The sequence below is a fragment of the Myxine glutinosa genome, unplaced genomic scaffold, assembly GCF_964187855.1.
Source record: "Myxine glutinosa unplaced genomic scaffold, kmMyxGlut1.1 SCAFFOLD_2260, whole genome shotgun sequence".
Taxonomy (NCBI): domain Eukaryota; kingdom Metazoa; phylum Chordata; class Myxini; order Myxiniformes; family Myxinidae; genus Myxine; species Myxine glutinosa.
The window spans coordinates 29,125-45,287 of NW_027618355.1; positions in this window are offsets into that span (position 1 = coordinate 29,125).

The window sequence follows — 16,163 nt, forward strand, 5'->3', positions numbered from 1 at the left end:
TTTCGCACATGTGTTAGTGAAGGAAACCACTTTTCGCACTTGTGTTAGTGTTGAAAAACCACTTTTCGCACTTGTGTTGGTGCAGGAAACCACTTTTGCACTTGTATTAGTGTGGAAAAACCACTTTTCGCACTTGTGTTAGTGTTGAAAAACCACTTTTCGCACTTGTGTTAGTGTTGAAAAACCACTTTTCGCACTGATGTTGGTGAAGGAAACCACTTTTCGCACTTGTGTTAGTGTTGAAAACCCACTTTTCGCACATGTGTTAGTGAAGGAAACCACTTTTCGCACTTGTGTTAGTGTTGAAAACCCACTTTTCGCACTTGTGTTGGTGCAGGAAACCACTTTTCGCACTTGTGTTAGTGTTGAAAAACTACTTTTCGCACATGTGTTAGTGAAGGAAACCACTTTTGCACTTGTATTAGTGTGGAAAAACCACTTTTCGCGCTTGTGTTAATGTTGAAAAACCACTTTTTGCACTTGTGTTGATGCAGGAAACCACTTTTGCACTTGTATTAGTGTGGAAAACCAACTTTTCGCACATGTGTTCGTGAAGGAAACCACTTTTCGCACTTGTGTTGGTGCAGGAAACCACTTTTGCACTTGTATTAGTGTGGAAAAACCACTTTTCGCACTTGTGTTGGTGTTGAAAAACCACTTTTCGCACCTGTGTTGTTGCAGGAAACCACTTTTCGCACTTGTGATAGTGTTGAAAAAACACTTTTCGCACTGGTGTTGTTGAAGGAAACCACTTTTCGCACTTGTGTTAGTGTTGAAAACCCACTTTTCGCACATGTGTTAGTGAAGGAAACCACTTTTCGCACTTGTGTTAGTGTTGAAAACCCACTTTTCGCACTTGTGTTGGTGCAGGAAACCACTTTTCGCACTTGTGTTAGTGTTGAAAAACCACTTTTCGCACATGTGTTCGTGAAGGAAACCACTTTTCGCACTTGTGTTGGTGCAGGAAACCACTTTTGCACTTGTGTTAGTGTGGAAAAAACACTTTTTGCACTTGTGATAGTGTTGAAAAAACACTTTTTGCACTTGTGTTAGTGTTGAAAAACCACTTTTCGCACTTGTGTTGGTGCAGGAAACCACTTTTGCACTTGTATTAGTGTGGAAAAACCACTTTTCGCACTTGTGTTAGTGTTGAAAAACCACTTTTCGCACTTGTGTTAGTGTTGAAAAACCACTTTTCGCACTTGTGTTGGTGCAGGAAACCACTTTTGCACTTGTATTAGTGTGGAAAACCACTTTTCGCACTTGTGTTGGTGCAGGAAACCACTTTTGCACTTGTATTAGTGTGGAAAAAACCACTTTTCGCAGTTGTGTTAGTGTTGAAAAACCACTTTTCGCACTTGTGTTAGTGTTGAAAAACCACTTTTCGCACTTGTGTTGGTGCAGGAAACCACTTTTGCACTTGTATTAGTGTTGAAAAACCACTTTTTGCACTTGTGTTAGTGTTGAAAAACCACTTTTCGCACTTGTGTTAGTGTTGAAAAACCACTTTTTACCTTCGCAAAAGCGGAAGGTTATGTTTTGATCGCTGTGTATTTATTTGTATGTCTGTGTGTGTGTGTGTGTGTATGTTATTCGCATAACTCAAAAAGTATTCAACCGAATTGCATGAAATTTGGTGGGATGATTGGTTATTATACGGGACACATTTGATTAGATTTTGGGAGCAATCGGGTCAAAGGTCAGGGGGGTCACGACCTTGCAAAATGTGCGTTTTTTGTCATAACTCGGTCAATTCTTATCCGATTTGCATGAAATCAGCACCAAACTGTTCACTGTTCTGTTCCCTACACTCCCATGCCAAGTACAGAACAGTAGCTGCGGCGAAGGTATGCGCTCTACCGAGTGCCCGTTCTAGTTGCACTTGTGTTGGTGTAGGAAACCACTTTTCGCACTTGTGTTCGTGTTGAAAAACCACTTTTCGCACTTGTGTTAGTGTTGAAAAACCACTTTTCGCACTTGTGTTAGTGTTGAAAAACCACTTTTCGCACTTGTGTTAGTGTTGAAAAACCACTTTTCGCACTTGTGTAGGTGTAGGAAACCACTTTTCGCACTTGTGTATGTGAAGGAAACCACTTTTCGCACTTGCGTTTGTGTAGGAAATCACTTTTCGCACTTGTATTAGTGTGGAAAAACCATATTCGCACTTGTCTGGGTGCAGGAAACCAGTTTTCGCACTTGTATTAGTGTGAAAAACCACTTTTCGCACTTGAGTTGGTGTAGGAAACCACTTTTCGCACTTGTGTTAGTGTGGAAATAGCACTTTTCGCACTTCTGTTACTGTTGAAAACCCACTTTTCGCACTTGAGTTGGTGCAGGAAACCACTTTTGCACTTGTATTAGTGTGGAAAAAACACTTTTTGCACTTGTGATAGTGTTGAAAAACCACTTTTCGCACTTGTGTTAGTGTTGAAAAACCACTTTTCGCACTTGTGTTGGTGCAGGAAACCACTTTTGCACTTGTATTAGTGTGGAAAAACCACTTTTCGCACTTGTGTTAGTGTTGAGAAACCACTTTTCGCACCTGTGTTAGTGTTGAAAAACCACTTTTCGCACTTGTGTTGGTGCAGGAAACCACTTTTGCACTTGTATTAGTGTGGAAAAAACACTTTTTTCACTTGTGATAGTGTTGAAAAACCACTTTTCGCACTTGTGTTAGTGTTGAAAAACCACTTTTCGCACTTGTGTTGGTGCAGGAAACCACTTTTGCACTTGTATTAGTGTGGAAAAAACACTTTTTGCACTTGTGATAGTGTTGAAAAACGACTTTTCGTACTTGTGTTAGTGTTGAAAAACCACTTTTCGCACTTGTGTTGGTGCAGGAAACCACTTTTGCACTTGTATTAGTGTGGAAAAACCACTTTTCGCACTTGTGTTAGTGTTGAAAAACCACTTTTCGCACTTGTGTTAGTGTTGAAAAACCACTTTTGCACTTGCATTATTGTGGAAAAAACACTTTTTGCACTTGTGATAGTGTTGAAAAACCACTTTTCGCACTTGTGTTAGTGTTGAAAAACCACTTTTCGCACTTGTGTTGGTGCAGGAAACCACTTTTGCACTTGTATTAGTGTGGAAAAACCACTTTTCGCACTTGTGTTAGTGTTGAAAAACCACTTTTCGCACTTGTGTTGTTGCAGGAAACCACTTTTGCACTTGTATTAGTGTGGAAAAAACACTTTTCGCACTTGTGTTAGTGTTGAAAAACCACTTTTCGCACTTGTGTTAGTGTTGAAAAACCACTTTTTGCACTTGTGTTAGTGTTGAAAAACCACTTTTCGCACTTGTGTTGGTGCAGGAAACCACTTGTGTTGGTGTAGGAAACAACTTTTGCACTTGTATTAGTGTGGAAAAACCACTTTTCGCACTTGTGTTAGTGTTGAAAAACCACTTTCGCACTTGTGTTAGTGTTGAAAAACTACTTTTCGCACTTGTGTTGGTGCAGGAAACCACTTTTGCACTTGTATTAGTGTGGAAAAACCACTTTTCGCACTTGTGTTAGTGTTGAAAAACCACTTTTTGCACTTGTGTTAGTGTTGAAAAACCACTTTTGCACTTGTATTAGTGTGGAAAAAACACTTTTTGCACTTGTGATAGTGTTGAAAAACCACTTTTCGCACTTGTGTTAGTGTGGAAAAAACACTTTTTGCACTTGTGATAGTGTTGAAAAACCACTTTTCGCCCTTGTGTTAGTGTTGGAAAACCACTTTTTGCACTTGTGTTGGTGTAGGAAACCACTTTTCGCACTTGTGTTAGTGTTGAAAAACCACTTTTCGCACTTGTGTTAGTGTTGAAAAACCACTTTTCGCACTTCTGTAGGTCTAAGAAACCACTTTTTGCACTTGTGATAGTGTTGAAAAACCACTTTTCGCACTTGTGTTAGTGTTGAAAAACCACTTTTCGCACTTGTGTTGGTGCAGGAAACCACTTTTGCACTTGTATTAGTGTGGAAAAAACACTTTTTGCACTTGTGATAGTGTTGAAAAACCACTTTTTGCACTTGTGTTAGTGTTGAAAAACCACTTTTCGCACTTGTGTTGGTGCAGGAAACCACTTTTGCACATGTATTAGTGTGGAAAAACCACTTTTCGCACTTGTGTTAGTGTTGAAAAACCACTTTTCGCACTTGTGTTAGTGTTGAAAAACCACTTTTCGCACTTGTGTTGGTGCAGGAAACCACTTTTGCACTTGTATTCGTGTGGAAAACCACTTTTCGCACTTGTGTTGGTGCAGGAAACCACTTTTGCACTTGTATTAGTGTGGAAAAAACCACTTTTCGCACTTGTGTTAGTGTTGAAAAACCACTTTTCGCACTTGTGTTAGTGTTGAAAAACCACTTTTCGCACTTGTGTTAGTGTTGAAAAACCACTTTTCGCACTTGTGTTGGTGCAGGAAACCACTTTTGCACTTGTATTAGTGTGGAAAAACCACTTTTTGCACCTGTGATAGTGTTGAAAAACCACTTTTCACACTTGTGTTAGTGTTGAAAAACCACTTTTCGCACTTGTGTTAGTGTTGAAAAACCACTTTTCGCACTTGTGTTAGTGTTGAAAAACGACTTTTCGCACTTGTGTTGGTGCAGGAAACCACTTTTGCACTTGTATTAGTGTGGAAAACCACTTTTTGCACCTGTGATAGTGTTGAAAAACCACTTTTCGCACTTGTGTTAGTGTTGAAAAACCACTTTTCGCACTTGTGTTAGTGAAGGAAACCACATTTTGCACTTCTGATAGTGTTGAAAAACCACTTTTCGCACTTGTGTTGGTGCAGGAAACCACTTTTGCACTTGTATTAGTGTGGAAAAACCACTTTTCGCACTTGTGTTAGTGTTGAAAAACCACTTTTCGCACTTGTGTTAGTGTTGAAAAACTACTTTTCGCACTTGTGTTGGTGCAGGAAACCACTTTTGCACTTGTATTAGTGTGGAAAAACCACTTTTCGCACTTGTGTTAGTGTTGAAAAACCACTTTTTGCAGTTGTGTTAGTGTTGAAAAACCACTTTTGCACTTGTATTAGTGTGGAAAAAACACTTTTTGCACTTGTGATAGTGTTGAAAAACCACTTTTCGCACTTGTGTTAGTGTGGAAAAAACACTTTTTGCACTTGTGATAGTGTTGAAAAACCACTTTTCGCCCTTGTGTTAGTGTTGGAAAACCACTTTTCGCACTTGTGTTGGTGTAGGAAACCACTTTTCGCACTTGTGTTGGTGTAGGAAACCACTTTTCGCACTTGTGTTAGTGTTGAAAAACCACTTTTCGCACTTGTGTTAGTGTTGAAAAACCACTTTTCGCACTTCTGTAGGTCTAAGAAACCACTTTTTGCACTTGTGATAGTGTTGAAAAACCACTTTTCGCACTTGTGTTAGTGTTGAAAAACCACTTTTCGCACTTGTGTTGGTGCAGGAAACCACTTTTGCACTTGTATTAGTGTGGAAAAAACACTTTTTGCACTTGTGATAGTGTTGAAAAACCACTTTTTGCACTTGTGTTAGTGTTGAAAAACGACTTTTCGCACTTGTGTTGGTGCAGGAAACCACTTTTGCACTTGTATTAGTGTGGAAAAAACACTTTTTGCACTTGTGATAGTGTTGAAAAACGACTTTTCGCACTTGTGTTAGTGTTGAAAAACCACTTTTCGCACTTGTGTTAGTGTTGAAAAACCACTTTACGCACTTGTGTTAGTGTTGAAAACCCACCTTTTGCACTTGTGTTGGTGCAGGAAACCACTTTTGCACTTGTGTTAGTGTGGAAAAAACACTTTTTGCACTTGTGATAGTGTTGAAAAAACACTTTTTGCACTTGTGTTAGTGTTGAAAAACCACTTTTCGCACTTGTGTTGGTGCAGGAAACCACTTTTGCACTTGTATTAGTGTGGAAAAACCACTTTTCGCACTTGTGTTAGTGTTGAAAAACCACTTTTCGCACTTGTGTTAGTGTTGAAAAACCACTATTCGCACTTGTGTTGGTGCAGGAAACCACTTTTGCACTTGTATTAGTGTGGAAAACCACTTTTCGCACTTGTGTTGGTGCAGGAAACCACTTTTGCACTTGTATTAGTGTGGAAAAAACCACTTTTCGCACTTGTGTTGGTGCAGGAAACCACTTTTGCACTTGTATTAGTGTGGAAAAACCACTTTTTGCACCTGTGATAGTGTTGAAAAACCACTTTTCACACTTGTGTTAGTGTTGAAAAACCACTTTTTGCACTTGTGTTAGTGTTGAAAAACCACTTTTTGCACTTGTGTTGGTGCAGGAAACCACTTTTGCACTTGTATTAGTGTGGAAAACCACTTTTCGCATTTGTGTTAGTGTTGAAAAACCACTTTTCGCACTTGTGTTAGTGTTGAAAAACCACTTTTCGCACTTGTGTTGGTGCAGGAAACCACTTTTGCACTTGTATTAGTGTGGAAAACCACTTTTTGCACCTGTGATAGTGTTGAAAAACCACTTTTCGCACTTGTGTTAGTGTTGAAAAACCACTTTTCGCACTTGTGTTAGTGTTGAAAAACCACTTTTCGCACTTGTGTTAGTGTTGTAAACCCACTTTTCGCACTTGTGTTAGTGTTGAAAATCCACTTTTCGCACTTGTGTTGGTGCAGGAAACCACTTTTGCACTTGTGTTAGTGTGGAATAAACACTTTTTGCACTTGTGATAGTGTTGAAAAAACACTTTTTGCACTTGTGTTAGTGTTGAAAAACCACTTTTCGCACTTGTGTTGGTGCAGGAAACCACTTTTGCACTTGTATTAGTGTGGAAAAACCACTTTTCGCACTTGTGTTAGTGTTGAAAAACCACTTTTCGCACTTGTGTTAGTGTTGAAAAAACACTTTTCGCACTTGTGTTGGTGCAGGAAACCACTTTTGCACATGTATTAGTGTGGAAAAACCACTTTTCGCACTTGTGTTAGTGTTGAAAAACCACTTTTCGCACTTGTGTTAGTGTTGAAAAACCACTTTTCGCACTTGTGTTGGTGCAGGAAACCACTTTTGCACTTGTATTAGTGTGGAAAAACCACTTTTTGCACTTGTGATAGTGTTGAAAAACCACTTTTCGCACTTGTATTAGTGTGGAAAAACCACTTTTCGCACTTGTGATAGTAATGAAAACCCACTTTTCGCACATGTGTTAGTGAAGGAAAATACTTTTCGCACGTGTGTTGGTGCAGGAAACCACTTTTGCACATGTATTAGTGTGGAAAAACCACTTTTCGCACTTGTGTTAGTGTTGAAAAACCACTTTTCGCACTTGTGATAGTAATGAAAACCCACTTTTCGCACATGTGTTAGTGAAGGAAAATACTTTTCGCACTTGTGTTGGTGCAGGAAACCACTTTTGCACTTGTATTAGTGTGGAAAAACTACTTTTCGCACTTGTGTTAGTGTTGAAAAACCACTTTTCGCACTTGTGTTAGTGTTGAAAAACCACTTTTCGCACTTGTTTTGGTGCAGGAAACCACTTTTGCACTTGTATTAGTGTGGAAAAACCACTTTTCACACTTGTGTTAGTGTTGAAAAACCACTTTTCGCACTTATGTTAGTGTTGAAAACCCACTTTTTGCACTTGTGTTGGTGCAGGAAACCACTTTTGCACTTGTATTAGTGTTGAAAAACCACTTTTCGCACTTGTGTTAGTGTTGAAAAACCACTTTTCGCACTTGTTTTGGTGCAGGAAACCACTTTTGCACTTGTATTAGTGTGGAAAAACCACTTTTCGCACTTGTGTTAGTGTTGAAAACCCACTTTTCGCACATGTGTTAGTGAAGGAAACCACTTTTCGCACTTGTGTTAGTGTTGAAAAACCACTTTTCGCACTTGTGTTGGTGCAGGAAACCACTTTTGCACTTGTATTAGTGTGGAAAAACCACTTTTCGCACTTGTGTTAGTGTTGAAAAACCACTTTTCGCACTTGTGTTAGTGTTGAAAAACCACTTTTCGCACTGATGTTGGTGAAGGAAACCACTTTTCGCACTTGTGTTAGTGTTGAAAACCCACTTTTCGCACATGTGTTAGTGAAGGAAACCACTTTTCGCACTTGTGTTAGTGTTGAAAACCCACTTTTCGCACTTGTGTTGGTGCAGGAAACCACTTTTCGCACTTGTGTTAGTGTTGAAAAACTACTTTTCGCACATGTGTTAGTGAAGGAAACCACTTTTGCACTTGTATTAGTGTGGAAAAACCACTTTTCGCGCTTGTGTTAATGTTGAAAAACCACTTTTTGCACTTGTGTTGATGCAGGAAACCACTTTTGCACTTGTATTAGTGTGGAAAACCAACTTTTCGCACATGTGTTCGTGAAGGAAACCACTTTTCGCACTTGTGTTGGTGCAGGAAACCACTTTTGCACTTGTATTAGTGTGGAAAAACCACTTTTCGCACTTGTGTTGGTGTTGAAAAACCACTTTTCGCACCTGTGTTGTTGCAGGAAACCACTTTTCGCACTTGTGATAGTGTTGAAAAAACACTTTTCGCACTGGTGTTGTTGAAGGAAACCACTTTTCGCACTTGTGTTAGTGTTGAAAACCCACTTTTCGCACATGTGTTAGTGAAGGAAACCACTTTTCGCACTTGTGTTAGTGTTGAAAACCCACTTTTCGCACTTGTGTTGGTGCAGGAAACCACTTTTCGCACTTGTGTTAGTGTTGAAAAACCACTTTTCGCACATGTGTTCGTGAAGGAAACCACTTTTCGCACTTGTGTTGGTGCAGGAAACCACTTTTGCACTTGTATTAGTGTGGAAAAACCACTTTTCGCACTTGTGTTGGTGTTGAAAAACCACTTTTCGCACCTGTGTTGGTGCAGGAAACCACTTTTCGCACTTGTGTTAGTGTTGAAAAACTAGTTTTCGCACTTGTGTTGGTGCAGGAAACCACTTTTCCACTTGTATTAGTGTTGAAACACTAGTTTTCGCACTTGTGTTAGTGTTGAAAATCCACTTTTCCCACTTGTGTTGGTGTAGGAAACCACTTTTCGCACTTGTGTTGGTGTTGAAAAACTAGTTTTCGCACTTGTGTTGGTGTTGAAAAACCACTTTTCGCACTTGTGTTAGTGTTGAAAACCCACTTTTCGCACATGTGTTAGGGAAGGAAACCACTTTTTGCACTTGTGTTAGTGTTGAAAACCCACTTTTCGCACATGTGTTAGTGAAGGAAACCACTTTTGCACTTGTATTAGTGTGGAAAAACCACTTTTCGCACTTGTGTTAGTGTTGAAAAACCACTTTTCGCACTTGTGTTAGTGTTGAAAAACCACTTTTCGCACTTGTGTTGGTGCAGGAAACCACTTTTGCACTTGTATTAGTGTGGAAAAACCACTTTTCGCACTTGTGATAGTAATGAAAACCCACTTTTCGCACATGTGTTAGTGAAGGAAAATACTTTTCGCACGTGTGTTGGTGCAGGAAACCACTTTTGCACATGTATTAGTGTGGAAAAACCACTTTTCGCACTTGTGTTAGTGTTGAAAAACCACTTTTCGCACTTGTGATAGTAATGAAAACCCACTTTTCGCACATGTGTTCGTGAAGGAAAATACTTTTCACACTTGTGTTGGTGCAGGAAACCACTTTTGCACTTGTATTAGTGTGGAAAAACTACTTTTCGCACTTGTGTTAGTGTTGAAAAACCACTTTTCGCACTTGTGTTAGTGTTGAAAAACCACTTTTCGCACTTGTTTTGGTGCAGGAAACCACTTTTGCACTTGTATTAGTGTGGAAAAACCACTTTTCGCACTTGTGTTAGTGTTGAAAAACCACTTTTCGCACTTATGTTAGTGTTGAAAACCCACTTTTTGCACTTGTGTTGGTGCAGGAAACCACTTTTGCACTTGTATTAGTGTTGAAAAACCACTTTTCGCACTTGTGTTAGTGTTGAAAAACCACTTTTCGCACTTGTGTTAGTGTTGAAAAACCACTTTTCGCACTTGTTTTGGTGCAGGAAACCACTTTTGCACTTGTATTAGTGTGGAAAAACCACTTTTCGCACTTGTGTTAGTGTTGAAAAACCACTTTTCGCACTTATGTTAGTGTTGAAAACCCACTTTTCGCACATGTGTTAGTGAAGGAAACCACTTTTCGCACTTGTGTTAGTGTTGAAAATCCACTTTTCCCACTTGTGTTGGTGTAGGAAACCACTTTTCGCACTTGTGCTAGTGTTGAAAAACTAGTTTTGACACTTGTGTTTGTGTTGAAAAACCACTTTTTGCACTTGTGATAGTGTTGAAAAACCACTTTTCGCACTTGTGTTAGTGTGGAAAAACCACTTTTCGCACTTGTGTTAGTGTTGAAAACCCACTTTTCGCACATGTGTTGGTGAAGGAAACCACTTTTCGCACTTGTGTTAGTGTTGAAAACCCACTTTTCGCACATGTGTTAGTGAAGGAAACCACTTTTCGCACTTGTGTTAGTGTTGAAAAACCACTTTTCGCACTTGTGTTGGTGCAGGAAACCACTTTTGCACTTGTATTAGTGTGGAAAAACCACTTTTCGCACTTGTGTTAGTGTTGATTCGCACTGATGTTGGTGAAGGAAACCACTTTTCGCACTTGTGTTAGTGTTGAAAACCCACTTTTCGCACATGTGTTAGTGAAGGAAACCACTTTTCGCACTTGTGTTAGTGTTGAAAAACCACTTTTCGCACTTGTGTTGGTGCAGGAAACCACTTTTGCACTTGTATTAGTGTGGAAAAACCACTTTTTCGCACTTGTGTTAGTGTTGAAAAACCACTTTTCGCACTTGTGTTAGTGTTGAAAAACCACTTTTCGCACTGATGTTGGTGAAGGAAACCACTTTTCGCACTTGTGTTAGTGTTGAAAACCCACTTTTCGCACATGTGTTAGTGAAGGAAACCACTTTTCGCACTTGTGTTAGTGTTGAAAACCACTTTTCGCACTTGTGTTGGTGCAGGAAACCACTTTTCGCACTTGTGTTAGTGTTGAAAAACTACTTTTCGCACATGTGTTAGTGAAGGAAACCACTTTTGCACTTGTATTAGTGTGGAAAAACCACTTTTCGCGCTTGTGTTAGTGTTGAAAAACCACTTTTTGCACTTGTGTTGATGCAGGAAACCACTTTTGCACTTGTATTAGTGTGGAAAACCAACTTTTCGCACATGTGTTAGTGAAGGAAACCACTTTTCGCACTTGTGTTGGTGCAGGAAACCACTTTTGCACTTGTATTAGTGTGGAAAAACCACTTTTCGCACTTGTGTTGGTGTTGAAAAACCACTTTTCGCACCTGTGTTGTTGCAGGAAACCACTTTTCGCACTTGTGATAGTGTTGAAAAAACACTTTTCGCACTGGTGTTGTTGAAGGAAACCACTTTTCGCACTTGTGTTAGTGTTGAAAACCCACTTTTCGCACATGTGTTAGTGAAGGAAACCACTTTTCGCACTTGTGTTAGTGTTGAAAACCCACTTTTCGCACTTGTGTTGGTGCAGGAAACCACTTTTCGCACTTGTGTTAGTGTTGAAAAACCACTTTTCGCACATGTGTTAGTGAAGGAAACCACTTTTGCACTTGTATTAGTGTGGAAAAACCACTTTTCACGCTTGTGTTAGTGTTGAAAAACAACTTTTTGCACTTGTGTTGGTGCAGGAAACCACTTTTGCACTTGTATTAGTGTGGAAAACCAACTTTTCGCACATGTGTTAGTGAAGGAAACCACTTTTCGCACTTGTGTTGGTGCAGGAAACCACTTTTGCACTTGTATTAGTGTGGAAAAACCACTTTTCGCACTTGTGTTGGTGTTGAAAAACCACTTTTCGCACCTGTGTTGGTGCAGGAAACCACTTTTCGCACTTGTGATAGTGTTGAAAAAACACTTTTCGCACTGGTGTTGGTGAAGGAAACCACTTTTCGCACTTGTGATAGTGTTGAAAACCCACTTTTCGCACATGTGTTAGTGAAGGAAACCACTTTTCGCACTTGTGTTAGTGTTGAAAAACTAGTTTTCGCACTTGTGTTGGTGCAGGAAACCACTTTTCCACTTGTATTAGTGTTGAAACACTAGTTTTCGCACTTGTGTTAGTGTTGAAAATCCACTTTTCCCACTTGTGTTGGTGTAGGAAACCACTTTTCGCACTTGTGTTAGTGTTGAAAAACTAGTTTTCGCACTTGTGTTGGTGTTGAAAAACCACTTTTCGCACTTGTGTTAGTGTTGAAAACCCACTTTTCGCACATGTGTTAGGGAAGGAAACCACTTTTTGCACTTGTGTTAGTGTTGAAAACCCACTTTTCGCACATGTGTTAGTGAAGGAAACCACTTTTGCACTTGTATTAGTGTGGAAAACCACTTTTCGCACTTGTGTTAGTGTTGAAAAACCACTTTTCGCACTTGTGTTAGTGTTGAAAAACCACTTTTCGCACTTGTGTTGGTGCAGGAAACCACTTTTGCACTTGTATTAGTGTGGAAAAACCACTTTTCGCACTTGTGATAGTAATGAAAACCCACTTTTCGCACATGTGTTAGTGAAGGAAAATACTTTTCGCACGTGTGTTGGTGCAGGAAACCACTTTTGCACTTGTATTAGTGTGGAAAAACCACTTTTCGCACTTGTGTTAGTGTTGAAAAACCACTTTTCGCACTTGTGATAGTAATGAAAACCCACTTTTCGCACATGTGTTAGTGAAGGAAAATACTTTTCGCACTTGTGTTGGTGCAGGAAACCACTTTTGCACTTGTATTAGTGTGGAAAAACTACTTTTCGCACTTGTGTTAGTGTTGAAAAACCACTTTTCGCACTTGTGTTAGTGTTGAAAAACCACTTTTCGCACTTGTTTTGGTGCAGGAAACCACTTTTGCACTTGTATTAGTGTGGAAAAACCACTTTTCGCACTTGTGTTAGTGTTGAAAAACCACTTTTCGCACTTATGTTAGTGTTGAAAACCCACTTTTCGCACTTGTGTTGGTGCAGGAAACCACTTTTGCACTTGTATTAGTGTTGAAAAACCACTTTTCGCACTTGTGTTAGTGTTGAAAAACCACTTTTCGCACTTGTGTTAGTGTTGAAAAACCACTTTTCGCACTTGTTTTGGTGCAGGAAACCACTTTTGCACTTGTATTAGTGTGGAAAACCACTTTTCGCGCTTGTGTTAGTGTTGAAAAACCACTTTTCGCACTTATGTTAGTGTTGAAAACCCACTTTTCGCACATGTGTTAGTGAAGGAAACCACTTTTCGCACTTGTGTTCGTGTTGAAAATCCACTTTTCGCACATGTGTTGGTGTAGGAAACCACTTTTCGCACTTGTGCTAGTGTTGAAAAACGAGTTTTGACACTTGTGTTTGTGTTGAAAAACCACTTTTTGCACTTGTGATAGTGTTGAAAAACCACTTTTCGCACTTGTGTTAGTGTGGAAAAACCACTTTTCGCACTTGTGTTAGTGTTGAAAACCCACTTTTCGCACATGTGTTGGTGAAGGAAACCACTTTTCGCACTTGTGTTAGTGTTGAAAACCCACTTTTCGCACATGTGTTAGTGAAGGAAACCAATTATCGCACTTGTGTTAGTGTTGAAAAACCACTTTTCGCACTTGTGTTGGTGCAGGAAACCACTTTTGCACTTGTATTAGTGTGGAAAAACCACTTTTCGCACTTGTGTTAGTGTTGAAAAACCACTTTTCGCACTGATGTTGGTGAAGGAAACCACTTTTCGCACTTGTGTTAGTGTTGAAAACCCACTTTTCGCACTTGTGTTGGTGCAGGAAACCACTTTTCGCACTTGTGTTAGTGTTGAAAAACCACTTTTCGCACATGTGTTAGTGAAGGAAACCACTTTTGCACTTGTATTAGTGTGGAAAAACCACTTTTCGCACTTGTGTTAGTGTTGAAAAACCACTTTTCGCACTTGTCTTAGTGCAGGAAACCACTTTTGCACTTGTATTAGTGTGGAAAACCCACTTTTCGCACATGTGTTAGTGAAGGAAACCACTTTTCGCACCTGTGTTGGTGCAGGAAACCACTTTTCGCACTTGTGATAGTGTTGAAAAAACACTTTTCGCACTGGTGTTGGTGAAGGAAACCACTTTTCGCACTTGTGATAGTGTTGAAAACCCACTTTTCGCACATGTGTTAGTGAAGGAAACCACTTTTCGCACTTGTGTTGGTGCAGGAAGCCACTTTTACACTTGTTTTAGTGTGGAAAAACCACTTTTCGCACTTGTGTTAGTGTTGAAAAACCACTTTTCGCACTTGTGTTGGTGTAGGAAACCACTTTTCGCACTTGTGTTAGTGTTGAAAAACTAGTTTTCGCACTTGTGTTGGTGCAGGAAACCACTTTTCCACTTGTATTAGTGTTGAAACACTAGTTTTCGCACTTGTGTTAGTGTTGAAAATCCACTTTTCCCACTTGTGTTGGTGTAGGAAACCACTTTTCGCACTTGTGTTAGTGCTGAAAAACTAGTTTCGCACTTGTGTTGGTGTTGAAAAACCACTTTTCGCAATTGTGTTCGTGTTGAAAACCCACTTTTCGCACATGTGTTAGTGAAGGAAACCACTTTTCGCACTTGTGTTAGTGTTGAAAACCCACCTTTCGCACATGTGTTAGTGAAGGAAACCACTTTTCGCACTTGTGTTAGTGTTGAAAAACCACTTTTTGCACATGTGTTAGTGAAGGAAACCACTTTTCACACTTGTGTTAGTGTTGAAAACCCACTTTTTGCACTGGTGTTGGTGAAGGAAACCACTTTTCGCACTTGTGTTAGTGTTGAAAACCCACTTTTCGCACATGTGTTAGTGAAGGAAACCACTTTTGCACTTGTATTAGTGTGGCAAAACCACTTTTCGCACTTGTGTTAGTGTTGAAAATCCACTTTTCCCACTTGTGTTGGTGTAGGAAACCACTTTTCGCACTTGTGTTAGTGTTGAAAAACCACTTTTCACACTTGTGTTGGTGTTGAAAAACCACTTTTGCACTTGTGTTAGTGTGGAAAAACCACTTTTCGCACTTGTGATAGTGTTGAAAAACCACTTTTCGCACTTGTGTTAGTGTTGAAAAACCACTTTTCGCACATGTGTTAGTGAAGGAAACCACTTTTGCACTTGTATTAGTGTGGAAAAACCACTTTTCGCACTTTTGTTAGTGTTGAAAAACCACTTTTCGCACTTGTGTTGGTGCAGGACACCACATTTGCACTTGTATTAGTGAGGAAAAACCACTTTTGCACTTGTATTAGTGTGGAAAAACCACTTTTGCACTTGTGATAGTGTTGAAAAACCACTTTTCGCACTTGTGTTAGTGTTGAAAAACCACTTTTCGCACATGTGTTAGTGAAGGAAACCACTTTTGCACTTGTATTAGTGTGGAAAAACCACTTTTCGCACTTGTGTTAGTGTTGAAAAACCACTTTTCGCACTTGTGTTGGTGCAGGACACCACTTTTGCACTTGTATCAGTGAGGAAAAACCACTTTTCGCACATGTGTTAGTTAGTGAAGGAAACCACTTTTCGCACTTGTGTTGGTGCAGGAAACCACTTTTGCACTTGTATTATTGTGGAAAAAACACTTTTTGCACTTGTGATAGTGTTGAAAAACCACTTTTCGCACTTGTGTTAGTGTTGAAAAACCACTTTTCGCACTTGTGTTGGTGTAGGAAACCACTTTTGCACTTATATTAGTGTGGAAAAACTAGTTTTGACACTTGTGTTTGTGTTGAAAAACCACTTTTTGCACTTGTGATAGTGTTGAAAAACCACTTTTCGCACTTGTGTTAGTGTGGAAAAACCACTTTTCGCACTTGTGTTAATGTTGAAAACCCACTTTTCGCACATGTGTTAGTGAAGGAAACCACTTTTCGCACTTGTGTTAGTGTTGAAAATCCACTTTTCGCACTGGTGTTGGTGAAGGAAACCACTTTTCGCACTTGTGTTAGTGTTGAAAACCCACTTTTCGCACATGTGTTAGTGAAGGAAACCACTTTTCGCACTTGTGTTAGTGTTGAAAACCCACTTTTCGCACTTGTGTTGGTGCAGGAAACCACTTTTTGCACTTGTGTTAGTGTTGAAAAACCACTTTTTGCACATGCGTTAGTGAAGGAAACCACTTTTGCACTTGTATTAGTGTGGAAAACCCACTTTTCGCACTTGTGTTAGTGTTGAAAAACCACTTTTCGCACTTGTGTTGGTGCAGGAAACCACTTTTGCACTTGTGTTAGTGTG